Source organism: Callithrix jacchus, chromosome 1 (assembly GCF_049354715.1).
Source record: "Callithrix jacchus isolate 240 chromosome 1, calJac240_pri, whole genome shotgun sequence".
NCBI classification, from domain to species: domain Eukaryota; kingdom Metazoa; phylum Chordata; class Mammalia; order Primates; family Cebidae; genus Callithrix; species Callithrix jacchus.
Window position 1 is genome coordinate 206,016,802 of NC_133502.1, and position 12,991 is coordinate 206,029,792.

Sequence of the window (12,991 nt, forward strand, 5' to 3'; positions counted from 1 at the left end):
ACAGGGCACACAAGAATTTACTACCTTTTATCAGAGAGCATACGCTGGGAAGTTCCTCCTTATTTTGAAAGACCCAGGTCAAGTGTAACACTCTGGATGAAACTTGTTCTGTCTCCCCCAGGCAGAGTGAGTTACATCCTTCTGTAATACCCCTATTGCTTTTGGCCCATATATTAATCCTATTAATAAAGATAGTCGGTGCAATAATAGTAGTAAAATGGTCTGAGTTAACACTAACTGTGTTTGTGAACCAGGTGTCACGCTAAGGGTTTGACATGCATTATTTAATGGTCAAAAGAATGTCAGGGGAGACAGTATTACTGTGTTTGGTTTATAGATTCTATCAGTTGGGAGTTAAGTGTGGCTGCATGTTGAAACCTGTCTGCAGCGGCTTAACCAAATGGGAACTTGTTTTTCTCAAATAACAATAAATTAGTATAGACAGGCTCGGGCTGATATGGTGGGTCTACTATATATATATATATGTTTTTGTTTTTTTTGTTTTTTTTTTTAGAGACCTAAGTGGGGACCACTACTTGGGAGTCTGAAGCATAAGGCACCATACCGGCTAATTTTTATATTTAGTAGAGATGGTGTTTCTCCATGTTGACCAGGCTGGTCTCAAACTCCTGACCTTAGATGATCTGCCCACCTTGGCATCGCAAAGGACTGGGATTACAGGTATGAGCCCCCACGCCTTGGCTGTCATACTGTTCTTAGCATGTGGCTTTTGCTATTTTGAAGACAAGATGTCTGCCGTTTTCCCAGTGTGTGCTCCAGGCAGAAGAAAGGGTGAAGGGCAAAGGGCAAAGGGCAAAGGACAAAGGACAAAAGAGCCTTTTCTTCTTGTGGTTTTGTCTTCTTCTTCTTTTTTTTTTTTTTGAAACAGAGTTTCGTTCTTGTTGCCCCTGCTGGAATGTAGTGGTGCAATCTCGGCTCACTGCAAGCTCTGCCTGTCGGGTTCAAGCGATTCTCCTGTCTCCGCTTCCCAAGTAGCTGGGATACAAGCATATGTCATTATACCCAGATAATTCTTTGTATTTAGTAGCGACGGGGTTTCACCATGTTAGTTAGGCCGGTCCCGAAGTCCTGACCTCAGGTGATCTACCCGCCTTAGCCTCCCAAAATGGCCAGTGGTTTTGTCTTATTAACTGGGAAGGAATGCTAGCTTCCACCCACATCTCATTGGCCAGGATGGTGTTATGTGGCCACCCTTAGCTTCCAGGGAACCAGGGTATTCTTGTTCCTTTTCTTTTTTATTGCTGAGCAGATTTCTGTCCTGAACAAGATGTCCTGTCTGCTAGGATGGAGTAAGAGAAGAATAAATATTGGGTTGGTCACTACCAGTGCCTGCCACATAAATGAAGAAACCAGGCCTTAGAGATGCTAAGGGTCTTGTCCAAAATCAGATAGATGGCAAGGTCAGACCCAGACCCATGTTGTGTGACAGAGTCTGTGTGAGCGCTGACTTCCTCATCACGACGCATTGCAATTGCCTTTGGATTTGTTCATCTCTTCCGCCCTAGATTGTGAGCTCCTTGGGACTAAGAATAATTTTTTTTCCATCTCGGTATTCCAGACTCCTGCCCATAATTTGTTGACTGAATAAATGAATAAATGTTAGGACTGCAGTAGCTTCTGCAGCTAAAAATTCTTTCTAGGAAAATATTCTTTTTTTTTTGAGACAGAGTCTTGCTTTGTCTCCAGGCTGGAGTGCAGTGGCGCAATCTCAGCTCACTACAACCTCCGCCTTCTGGGTTCAAGCTGTTCTCCTGCCTCAGCCTCCGGAGTACCTGGGATTACAGGTGCATGCCAGCACGCTCAGCTAATTTTTGTATTTTTATTACAGATGGGGTTTTGGCCAGGCTGGTCTTGACTCCTGACCTCAGGTCATTTGCCCGCCTCAGCCTCCCGAAGTGCTGGGATTACAGGCATGAGCCACTGGCCGAAAATATTCTTTAATGTCCTCTTCCTCTGTGATGGTTCATAACTACCTGTTTCCAAACAGGTGGCTGCAGATGTATAGAAAAGAAATGACCCTGGTCTTTGTGCTGCCACGGATGCATTTTGCCTCTTCTGCGATTCGTAGGTGTTTAATTCTCCACTCTCTCCCTAAATATATAATGCTTGTTTACAGGGCAAGGTCCAGTTTCTCTTTGTTCTGTCGGGTCATTCAGATGTTCCTATACTGCATGGCTCTATTTCTTAGGGACTGGAGCACTACTTGAATAACAATAATTTGAGTCACAGGTAGCTCTGGTCTCAAATCTCATTTCTTGCTGGGTCATGGGGCAGCCCAGGAAGGATCTAACATCATTTAGATTTAAGTGATTTCAGTATTTTGGCAAGGCAAGTACTGAAGGGAGAATCAATCTTTCTTTCTTTCTTTCTTTCTTCTTTCTTTTCCTTCTTTCCTCCTTCTCTCTCTCTCTCTCTCTCTCTCTCTCTCTTTCTCTCTCTCTTTTTTTTTTGGAGACAGGGCTCTGTAGCCCAAGCTGGAATGCAGTGGCATGATCTTGGCTTACTGCAACCTCTGCCTCCCAGGTTCAAGCGATTCTACTGCCTCAGCCTCCTGAGTAGCTGGAATTTATGGAGTGCTTATCTGCCACCATGCCTGGCTAATTTTTTTGTATTTTTGGTAGAGATGGGGTTTCACTATTTTGCCTAGTCTGGTCTTGAACTCCTGGCCTCAAGTGATCTTCCTGCCTCGGCCTCCTAAAGTGCTGGGATTACAGGTGTGAGCCACTGTGCCCAGTTGGGAAAGGAGAATTCTTATGCTATCAGTTCAATAAATAAAATTTTCAGAAAACCAACTGCTAAAGTCCCTAGGCTAAAGAAAAGACACAAAAACAAAAAACCACTGTGGTTTCATAGGCCACCAGGAAATATCCTCATTACCCTTCAAGGCCACACTTCTTGGTCGGACAGGATCAGGTTGTGGGGTGCTGCCAACTGGAAAACCCCTGACTTAGGTTGGGGCTGTCTAATTCAGCACAAGAACAAGCTTCAAGCACTTGGACTTTCACTTGGTGGTCCAAATAATAATATTAAGAGACGTTTCTGGGCTGGGTGTGGTGGCTCATGCCTGTAATGCCAGCACTTTAGGAGGCTGAGGCAGGAGAATCACTTAAGGCCAAGAGTTTGGGACCAGCCTGGCCAACATGGCGAAACCCCATCTCTACTGAAAATACAAAAATTAGCTGGGCATGGTGGTGAGCACCTGTAGTCTCAGCTGCTTGAGAGGCTGAGGCAAGAGAATTGCTTGATCCCGGCAGGTGGAGGTTGCAGTGAGCTACGATTAGGCCACTGGACTCCATCCTGGGAGACAGTGAGAACCTGTTTCAAAAAAAAAAAAAATACGTTTAGGCTTCTCTTTCCAAGGCTCCTAGTTAACAGCTTACTGTCACTATATCACTAACCAAATTAGATGATGAATAATTACCACCTATTAAGCAGTTACTACTATATGTTAGGCACTGTGCTAGGTGTTTAATTTTGTCCCATTTAATCCTTAGAACAACACTGTGACTATTATTAGTGTTATCCTACAGATGAGAAATGGAAGCCTTAGTGAAATGAAATAATTTGCCCAGCGTAGTGTTTGCACCAAGGGGTTACTCGGGTGCTTTGTCTGCCCCAGGTGAATCTCTAGCAGCCCCACTCAAGCCATCTTATATAAAAAAAAATAGCCCAAGGATAATGATATTCCTTGATCTTGCCAATGAATGTTTCTTCACTCTCATTTAAAATGTGAATAAAGGCCAGGCTTGGTGGCTCATGCCTGTAATCCCAGAACTTTGGGAGGCCAAGCGGGGGCAGATCACTTGAGGTCAGGAGTTTGAGACCAGCCTGACCAACATGGTGAAACCTTGTCTCTACTAAAAACAAAAAAATTAGCTGGGTGTGGTGGCAGGCACCTGTAATCCCAGCTACTTGGGAGGTTGAGGCACAAGAATCGCTTGAATCCCAATAAGTGGAGGTTGCAGTAAGTCGAGATTAAGCCACTACACTCCGATGTGGGTGACAAAGCGAGACTCCATCTGAAAAAAAAGTGAATAAAATGATAATGGTTGTAATAATAACAGCTGGCCAGGCATGGTGGCTCACGCCTGTAATTCTAGCACTTTGGGAGGCCGAGGCAGGTGGATTGCCTGAGCTCCGGAGTTCAAGATTAGCCTGGGCAACACAGTGAAACTCCATCTCTACTAAAATACAAAAAAATTAGTCAGGCGTGGCAGCACACGCCTCTAATCCCAGCTACTCGGGAGGGAGGCTGAGACAGGAGAGTTGTTTGAACCTGGAGGCAGAGGTTACAGTAAGCCAAGATCGCGCCACTGCACTCCAGCCTGGGCAACAGGGAGCGACTCTATCTCAAAAAAAAAAATAATAATAATGATAATAGCTAATATTTATGGAGTGCTTATCTTAAATCATTCTTTTGATGTTCTAAACACATGATAACATTGCATTCTTACAATAATCTTTATAGAAGGTGTTGTTATCCTAATTTGCAGATGAAGAAATTGAGACACAGAGAGGGTAAGTAGTTGTCATAAGGCATCATGACTTGTAGGTGGCAGAGCTAAAACTTGGCCATTTTTATTTGTTTATAATACAGCCTAACTAATACAAGCAATATGCTCACTACAACAGCTCACCTTCAAGGTAAGTCCTCCAGACTTCCCTTCTAATTAGTCTACAATCCCTCGACACCTTTTATATAGAAATTCTTAGTCCTGGCCGGGCGCAGTGGCTCATGCCTGTAATCCCAGCACTTTGGGAGGCTGAGGCGGGTGGATCACGAGGTCAGGAGTTTGAGGCCATCCTGGCCAACATGGTGAAACCCTGTCTCCACTAAAATACAAAAAATTAGTGAGGTGTTGTGGTGCGCCTGTAGTCCGACCTACTTGGGAGGCTGAGGCAGGGAATTGCTTGAACCCAGGAAGCAGAGGTTGCAGTGAGCGGAGATCGTACCACTGCACTCCAGCCTGGTGACAGAGCAAGACTTGTCTTTTTTTTTTTTTTTTTTTTGAGATGGAGTCTCCCTCTTGTTACCCAGGCTGGAGTGCAATGGCGCAATCTCGGCTCACCGCAACCTCCGCCTCCTGGGTTCAGGCAATTCTCCTGCCTCAGCCTCCTGAGTAGCTGGGATTACAGGCACATGCCACCATGCCCAGCTAATTTTTTGTATTTTTAGTAGAGACGGGGTTTCACCATATTGACCAGGATGGTCTCAATTTCTTGACCTTGTGATCCACCCGTCTCAGCCTCCCAAAGTGCTGGGATTAAAGGCTTGAGCCACCGCGCCCTGTCCAAGACTTGTCTCTTAAAAAAATTAAGGAGGTGGTGAAGCCTGGGTTCTCATTTGGCATCTAGGTTGGTCTGACTGTAAAGCAGGGATATTTACTGCTATACTGTTTCAGCCCTAGCAAGGTTAAACCCAATTTCAAAGGCCAAATCAAAGACAGGTTGGAAATGACCTTGGAAATCATCTAACCCAGCGTTTCTCAACCTCCACACTATTGACATTTGGGGCTGGAAAACTCTCCTGAAGGTACCGTCCTGTGCATGATAGGATGTCAAACAACATTCCTGGCTTCTATCCACTAGACGCTGGCAGCATCTCCCAGTTGTAACAATCAAAAATGCCTTCAGTCGGCTGGGTTTGGTGGCTCACTCCAGTAGCTCACGCCTGTAATCCCAGCACTTTGGAGGCTGAGGCAGGCGGATCACTTGAGGTCAGGAGATCGAGACCAGCCTGGCCAACATGGTGACACCCCAACTCTACAAAAAATACAAAAATTAGTTGGGCTTGGTGGCACACACCTGTAATCCCAGCTACTGGGGAGGCTGAGGCAGGAGAACCGCTTGAACCCAGGTTGTGGAAGTTGCAGTGAGCCGAGATCACCACTGTAGTCCAACCTGGGAGACTCCGTCTCAAAAAAAAAAAAAAAAAAGCCTTCAGTCACTGACAAATGTGGCAGCAGAGGTGGTGGAATGGCAAAATTCCTTCTTGGTTGAAAGCCACTGATCCAAACCATGTAATTTTACAAATGATAGAGCTTAGGTCCAAAGAGATGAAGCAACTAGTTTAAGCTAGTTAGCAAAGCCAAAATTAGAATCCAGGTCATTCATGCAATATCCTTTTATTCCTATAATGTACAGGGCATGATGTGGAACCCACAGAAAGTCAATGCGGTCCTTGTCCTCACAGTCTGGTAGGGCAGAGACTCTATTGCACAGATATCTCTATGTGCAGGAAGTTAGTAAGTCATAGCTTCTCAGGCAGCAAAGTGTAGAGAAAGAGAATATGTTCTGGTGTTCTGAACTCCGGATCTGCCACTTCTTTGCTGCAGGATTTACCTAAGGTTCAGTTTCATCAATGACATGGAGATCATGATATCTACTTATATCACCAGTTTGATAACGGGTCTGTGGATACACTGTGCAAACCGTCAAGCTCTTGCAAACATCGGGTATTATCACTAAGTTCATTAGGAATGTGATAGTTATGATTAGAGTTAAAGCTCTCAAAACCGGGGTGAGGTATAGAGGGGTGGCTTCGTTTCTCGACCTTCCAACTCGAGACCTTTCTTCTTCTGCGGGCGGGGAAGCAGGCAGATAGCCCGGCTCTCACAGAGTGCCTCTTTCTTCCCCGAGAACCAAGGTGCTCAGGTTGGTAAATTCAGGCCACAACTCTGTACTAGTCCCGCAAGCAGGAGCCCTCCCTGGCCCTTAGGTCTCTCAAACCCCGCCTGCTTCAGGCTATGGCCCCGCCCAGAAGGAGCGAGACCCCGCCCGCTCCGCGCTGGCAGACACTCCAGCTGCTCTGAGCCTTCAGGACAATCCCGGGCCCGTACCGGAGATTCCCGAGCTTCCCCGATCGCTTCCCGGCTTCCCTCCGGCAGTTGGCGCGGAGGCGGCGGAGATTGCCGAGGGGGATGGCCCCGCCCCCTCAACGGGCCGCTACCGCCCCCCTAGCCACAGACTCCCGCGCGGGCTGGAGTCCTACATCCCGGTCCCTCCCTCCCTCTTTCTCTCTCCCCGCCTTCCCAGTGCTGCCACAGTGGCGGGTCGGAGGATCCCGGCCAGTCAGCTCGTTCCTGCCTCGCGCCCCTCCTCCCCACAAATAAACAGCCCTCCCCACGCCTTGGGAGCCCGGACCGCCCCCTTCCTTCCTCGGACGGCGTGTTGTGAGGGAGAGTGTGAGCCAGCGCGGCCGGCGGGCGAGCTCCGGTAGTGCGAGAGGCGGGGCCGCGCGGCGGGCCAGGCCGGGTGTCGCGTGTGCGTGCGAGGGCGCGAGCGAGTGCCCATCGCGACCCGCCAGTGGCCCCCCGCCGACTAGCCGGCGGGCGGGCGGCCGGGCTAGCGAGCCACCAGGCAAGGAGCGGCGAGCGCGAGCCACAGAGGGGCGCGGAGTCCGCCCGCGCGCACGCACGCACGCACGCGGGGGGCGGGGGCAGGCGCGCGCCCGCCTGTCGCGACAGTCGGGGCCGAGGCCCAGGGGGAGGTGGCCTGTCGCGGGTCGCCCGGCTCCCGGAGGCGAAGGGGGCGCGGGCGGATGGCGGAGGGCGCCCAGCCGCAGCAGCCGCCTCAGCTAGGGCCCGGCGGTGCCGCCCGGGGCATGAAGCGGGAGTCGGAGCTGGAGCTGCCGGTGCCCGGAGCGGGAGGAGACGGAGCCGAGCCGGGCCTGAGCAAGCGGCCTCGCACTGAGGAGGCGGCGACCGACGGCGGTGGCGGGATGCAGGTGACCGCGCGGGACGAGGCGCCCAGTTATCGCGGGGGTGCGGAGTGGGGCCGTGAGGGGCGGCCCCGGGCTCCCCGGCTTGGAGAGAGGGAGGGCCTCCAGGGGTCCTGGGTTGGAGGTGGAATCGGGGGCCGGTCGGGGCCTGGTTGGAAGGTGGGGCGAGGTCGGGCTAGGAACGAAGGTTGCAGGAGGATCCCGGTGTGTGCCCGCGGGTCCTGATTCCTGAGCGGCGAGGAGGCGCGACGAGTGGACAGGTTTTTTGGGGAAATCAAACATGCTTGAGATGGATTCCATTTCTTCAAATCCTTCCTTACTGCCTTTGCGTGGAGTGGAAGCTGGGAAATCCTGGGTCTTCTGGACTGAGTCGAGGAAAAGGGGACCTGGTGGGGAACCTCCCAAGAAGAGGGAGTACCTTTTGGCAGCCCTGGGCGCGCGCTGGGATGGGTAAGGGAAGTGGCATTTGAAGGAGAGGAGTGAAAAGCAAGAAAACTCGAGAGAGCCCTAAGGGGATGTGGCTGGGATTGTGGGTTAGGTCACACAGTGTGTGTGAGAAGTACAAGGAGTTTGGTAGTGTTGTGGGAACACGGTGGTGCTCAGTCTCATTAACTTTGTGGAGCATACTAATGAGTCTGAAGGGAGACACCAGACATGTCCCTCCTGTACTTTGCCAACTGGATCCTCCATCGCCCGGACACAAAATAGCTCTTTAATGTCCTGGGTAATAAAAAAAATTATAGGGCTGTTAGAAGACTGGATTCTCAATTGTGGATTCAAAGATAAAGCTGGTTAATTTGGGTAGGGAATGGGAAAGGTATTGATCATCTGAGCCGACTTTATAGTTTTGAGGAACAGCTTGAAATCTTTGTAGGTTGTAGGGTTTGGTCTCTGTTGAGAAAATACTGCGATGAAATGGTGAGGCTCACCTATCAGCAGTTGCGCAGACATGTACCTAGTTCTCTCAGTCATAGGATGTTTGAGATAGGACTAGACAACATCTTTTCCAGGGGTTCTTAACCTGGACAGACTTGGAAGGTTCTTAGGATAGTTGATGTTCACTTTTCGGTGGAGGAGAGTCGATAGATTTTCTCGGGAGGGGATTCCAGTCCCAGCTTGTTTTAACCACCTTATTTTATAGATGGGGAATCAGAAGTCCAGAGAAGATGAGTGGCTTGGGTAAAGCCGCCCAGTTAGCTGATAGTAAAAGGAGAACTAGAAGCCTGGTCTTCTAATTCCTATTCCTGTGCTCTCTCCATTACACCACTCTTGGAAATCTCTGCAGTGCTAAAAGACTTCCTGTGCTCTGCTCCCTGCTTTGCAAGCCTCTGCCTGACTTCCTGTGTTAGAGAGGGAGCTGTATTTAAGCCTAGCGTATTTGTTGTGTGCTTCTTGGTCTCCTCTGTAGAGTTTACCCTGTCACTTCTGTTGGTTTGGGTAAACACCTCTTGGTGTTTGTTTTTGAATTCTTTTGTTTTGTTTGCCTGCTTTTATTTTCCATTAGAACTGTCAGGCAGAGGGACTGTGAGAAGTGAAAGCTCAGGACCATGGAAAAAGAGACAGCAATGAGGGAGACTTGAGGTGAGGTGACCTAACTATTGGATGGTAAGAAGGGAAGACTGGATGTAGGTGCTGGTGAGCAGGTTCTCCTGGGTGTGTATATATATTTTTATCTATGTCTGTATGTATTCATTTATCATTTGTTTCAATCATAGTTAATACTGAGACCCCCCTCCCCACATCCCTTTCCCTCCTTTACTCCTGGGGCCTGTTATCTGCTGCCTTCACACTGGCTAAAGAGAGTCATATTTGGAAATGGAGCAGTGTGTAGGGACTTCGTGCGGGTATGCAGAGGAAAGAGTGGATTAGGTCCTTGGGGTACAAATAGGCAACTGAGATCTGTCCCTCCTCTGAGAATCCTTTTTTCACTCTGTATATTTGTGGGTGTTCTTTATTTTCTTTCTCTACATTCCACCCCCCCTTTTTTTTTTATTGGGACAGAGTTTTGCTTTTGTTGCCCAGGCTGGAGTGCAATAGCACGATCTCAGCTCACTGCATCCTCCACCTCTGGGTTTAAGTGATTCTCCTGCTTCAGCCTCCCAAGTAGCTGGGATTACAGGTGTATTTTTTTGTATTTTTAGTAGAGACAGTGTTTCACTAGGTTGGCCAGGCTGGTCTCGAACTCCTGACCTCAGGTGATCCACCTGCCTCGGCCTCCAAAAGTGATGGAATTACAGGGGTGAACCACTGCACCCGGCCTTCTGTACATTCTCATTGTAGTTTCATTCCCCTATGTCATATAAGTATTCAAATCATCATTAATTTAGCCCTTGCCTTCAACTAGCTGAATGGTTCTGGAGAAATCTCTCATTTTGGGGCCTCTTGTTTTCCTTGTTTGTAAAATAAACTATATGTACAGATGATTTCTAAGTTACCTTCCGAAAGATGTAAGTCAGTTCACTGTCCTTAAGGTACATGCAATCTGTGTTAGGAGACAAATGGGTGAAAGGTTTGTTTAAAGAAGTGTACATTTTTAAGGAAGTTTGAGTATTAAATGAATATATTTAATGTTTATTCATTGAGCTAACATTTACTGAGCAGCTGCTACATGCCAGGCACTGTTTAACCCTAAGAGATATGATAGTGAACGATAACAACAAAACCCCCCGCTCTCGTGGAACTCATTGAATGGGAAGAGACATCTAATAAATCAGCACCTATAGTTGTGTGGTGATAAGGGCTAAAAAGAAAAATAGAGCAGGGAAAGGGAGAGAATGAAGATGAAGACCTCTCTGATAGATGGCTTATGAATGAAGTGCGGGAATGGGCCATTCAGTTGCTTTTGGAAAGAGGGTTCAGGTAGAAGGAGATGAGGGTACAGAGGCATTGAGAAAGAAGATTGCTTTGTTTGAGAACAGGAGACCAGTGTATTAATAGCTGGAGCAGAATGAGCAGGGGCAGGGAGTCTTAGGAGATGATATCAGCGTTGTAGAAATACCTATCGGCCCTAGGTAAATACACACTTGAAAAATCGTAGTGTAGGGCCAGGCTTGGTGGCTCAGCCCTGTAATCCCAGCACTTTGGGAGGCTGAGGCAGATGGATCACAGAGTGTGAGACCAGCCTGACTAACTTGGTGAAATTCCGTCTCCACTAAAAATACAAAAATTAGCCAGGTGTGGTGGCATGTGCCTGTGATCCCAGCTGCTCAGGAGACTGAGTCAGGAGAATCATTTGAACTCAGGAGGCGGAGGTTGCAGTGAGCCAGGATCGTGCCACTGGACTCCAGCCTGGGTGACAGAGCGAGACTCCGTCTCAAACAAAGAAAACTCTTAGTGTATCTAGTGTTTTGGGTATGTGGTTTGTCTTAAAATACATGTTTTTTCTTTTTCTTTCTTTCTTTCATTTTTTTTGAGATGGAGTCTCACTGTTACCCAGGCTGCAGTGCAGTGCCGCGATCTCAGCTCACTGCAACCTCCGCCTCCTGGGTTCAAGCAATTCTTGTGTCTCAGCCTCCTGAGTAGCTGGGATTACAGGTGTGCGCTACCACACCCTGCTAATTTTTGTGTTCATAGTAGAGACGAGGTTTCACCATGTTGGCCAGGCTGGTGTCGAACTCCTGACCTCAGGTGATTTTGCCCACTTTGGCATCCCAAAGTGCTGAGATTATAGGCATGAGCCACCGCGCCCGGCCTGTTTTCTTAACACCTTTTCTAGCTCCTTCTGTGAAGCCTTCCCTGACAGCTTAGTTCACCGCATTCAGATCCTACTCTTGCCTCCTGCTATATTAATGCTTAATTGTGTGTCATCTTTTATTGTCCCTTAATTGTTTCATTATTCTTGTTTCACTACTAAGATTGTAAGCTTCTGAAAGATAGAAACTATGTGTCCTTTGTATTTATCCTTTGTAATACCTAACAGTTTTGGGTAAGTGGTAAGTGCTCAATGCCTGTAAAATTGAAATTGAAATTTACCTTTTACAAATCGCTAAGGGTTAAAAAAAATTATGAAATTCCAGAGTGAGAGTATCATCACAGAATTTTTCAGACCCTTTGAATGTCAAAAGATTAACCCCGTTTTTATAGAATAGAGTCATTTACGGGAGTCATTCCCAAGGCTGCTTACCAAATGGAGCTGTAGTGCTGAGCTTCAGATTCCAAAGGTGAACCTGTTAAGTTCTAGCACTAAGCTTTTGGAGTAAATCATCACTTCCCAGAATGGAGTTTAGGAAACTCCGGAGAGTCTGTGATGCTGTTATTATAATTGTTAGACTCAGAAGGAACCCTGGGAGAAAGAGAGGAAGGGTCAGTGCTTTCAAGGGCAGTATATAGAATCTTGATGTGAGTGGAAGAGGAGTCAGTGCAGCCCTGGAAATAGTATAGAAATAGAGAAACCTAAACCACAGAGTAGGAGAGAAGTGACAAACTCAACTGGAAAGTTGATGGACAGTTTGAGAAATGTAGTTAAAGAGAGTACTTAGAAATACGGTACTCAAGCTTGGGGGGAAGTGAATTGAGTTACATGTAAATTAGAGCTACGTTTCACTTTAAGTCTAGTATGTATGACATTGAGGCTGGATGAAGCGTACTGGGGGAATGAGTTCTTTTGGTCAGCTTTTCTAGTGAACAATTTGATTAACGAAAATTTTATTTTTCTGCGGTTTTCTAAGAGTTTAGCTGCTGTATAAGGTAAGGTACACCTTATTATAGCTTTCAGCAAAATTCTTTATGTCAGTGAATTGTTGATATGGTATAATTATTATGTGGCTGAGTAACCGCTTCTCACCATAGAGTCATAAATCCAGTTTAGCCAAGTAGTTCAGCAGTTACTCCTGTTAGCAGCCGATTCTAGTAGCAGGATGACTTTGTCGCAGGTTTCAGGGAAGGGGTTCCAGATAGCCTGGAGTTGCTTTGTAGATGCTGTATTTATTGAAGTAGTTTATCTTTCCATTTGCTCATTTATGGCTTATTTCCTCATAGGCGGATATCTCTTTGTACCTTCATTTGGGTATTTGGTGCTGAAACTAAGCCTGGTGCTACATTTGAGAAGAGTTATAAAAATAATGTGCTTTTTTTTTCCTTTACAAGTAATTTTGTATATTTCACTGAAATTACTGAATTTTTCATCTCTCCCTGTCCTAGTCTCCTTGGGCTGCCACAGCAAAATACTATGGACTGGCTGGCTTAAACAACAGATGTTTATTTCTTGCAGTTCTGGAGGCTGGGAAGTCCTATCAAGGTGCCAGCAGATTT

The 12,991-nt window shown here is 47.2% G+C and overlaps 1 protein-coding gene across 19 annotated transcripts in view; it reads left to right on the plus strand.

Moving 5' to 3' along the window:
• LOC100406723 (myosin-9) overlaps nt 1–12,991 on the plus strand; it is a 127,314-nt gene that overhangs the window by 58,837 nt on the left and 55,486 nt on the right. For 10 of the 19 annotated variants that reach the window (XM_078339264.1, XM_078339268.1, XM_078339294.1 and 7 more), the window contains one exon: nt 515–681. The gene's annotated coding sequence lies outside the window, so the exon portion shown is untranslated. Of the gene's footprint in view, nt 1–514; nt 682–7,485; nt 7,748–12,991 lie in introns of those variants that run through there. The other 9 variants (XR_013522931.1, XR_013522930.1, XR_013522938.1 and 6 more) reach the window with 1 other exon arrangement.